Below are 1,226 nucleotides of genomic sequence, written 5' to 3'. Positions count from 1 at the left end.
CAAGCAATTCTCCTGCCTCAGCCTCCTGAGTACCTGGGATTATAGGCGCACACCACCACCCCTGGCTAATTTTTGTATTTTTAGTAGAGACAAGGTTTCACTATGTTGGTCAGCCTGATCTCGAACTCCTGACCTCAGGTGTTCCGCCCGCCTCAAGCCTCCCAAAGTGCTGGGGTTACAGGCGGGAGCCATAGAACCCAGCCAGGGTGTTTTCTATTGTTGGTATCCCTTGATTATGTGGGTTTGCGTATCTGTTCATACCCTAGGTGTGTGCTTACTTGCCCTGGATGGCTGCGAATATCAGACTCTTGTGTATTTCTTTTATTTATTTATTGAGCGAGGGTCTCGCTCTGTTGCCCAGGCTGGAATGCAGTGGCACAATCTTGGCTCACTGCATCTCCACCTCCTGGGTTCAAGTGATTCTCATGCCTCAGCCTCCTGAGCAGCTGGGATTATAGGCACCTGCCACAACACCTGGCTAACTTTTGTATTTTTAGTAGAAACGGGTTTTCACCATGTTGGTCGGCTGGTCTCGAACTCCTGACCGCAAATGATCTGCCCACCTTGGCCTCCCAAAGTGCTGGGATTACAGGCATGAACGACCACGCCAGGCCTTTTGTGTATGTCTTTATTGTCTTGTGTGGTGGCTCTCTGTGTACACCTATCCCTGGGTCCCCCTGGGTCTTACTCTGTGTTACGTGTGTGTCTGTATGTCACTATCTGCCTAACTCACTGCCTCAAAGGGTGTGTGTGTGGGACGGCATACATATGGTAGGGCCAGCTGTTCTTGTGTGTTCTATGTGCCTCTCTGTGAGTCCGTGTATATCTGCATGCTTTAAAGAAAGCATGTAAGGCCGGGCGCGGTGGCTCAAGCCTGTAATCCCAGCACTTTGGGAGGCCGAGGCGGGTGGATCACGAGGTCAAGAGATCGAGACCATCCTGGTCAACATGGTGAAACCCCGTCTCTACTAAAAATACAAAAAATTAGCTGGGCATGGTGGTGCGTGCCTGTAATCCCAGCAACTCAGAAGGCTGAGGCAGGAGAATTGCCTGAACCCAGGAGGCGGAGGTTGCGGTGAGCCGAGATCGCGCCATTGCTCTCCAGCCTGGGAAACAAGAGAGAAACTCCGTCCCAAAAAAAAAAAAAAAGAAAGAAAGCATGTAGGCTAGGTGTGGTGGCTCATGCCTGTAACCCCAGTACTTTGGGAGGTGGAGGTGGGAGGATC

The sequence above is a fragment of the Sapajus apella genome, unplaced genomic scaffold (genome assembly GCF_009761245.1).
Source record: "Sapajus apella isolate SASKATOON/1434 unplaced genomic scaffold, GSC_monkey_1.0 scaffold130, whole genome shotgun sequence".
Lineage (NCBI taxonomy): Eukaryota > Metazoa > Chordata > Mammalia > Primates > Cebidae > Sapajus > Sapajus apella.
The sequence above is the reverse complement of the archived record's forward strand: the minus strand, read 5'-3'. Positions refer to the sequence as shown.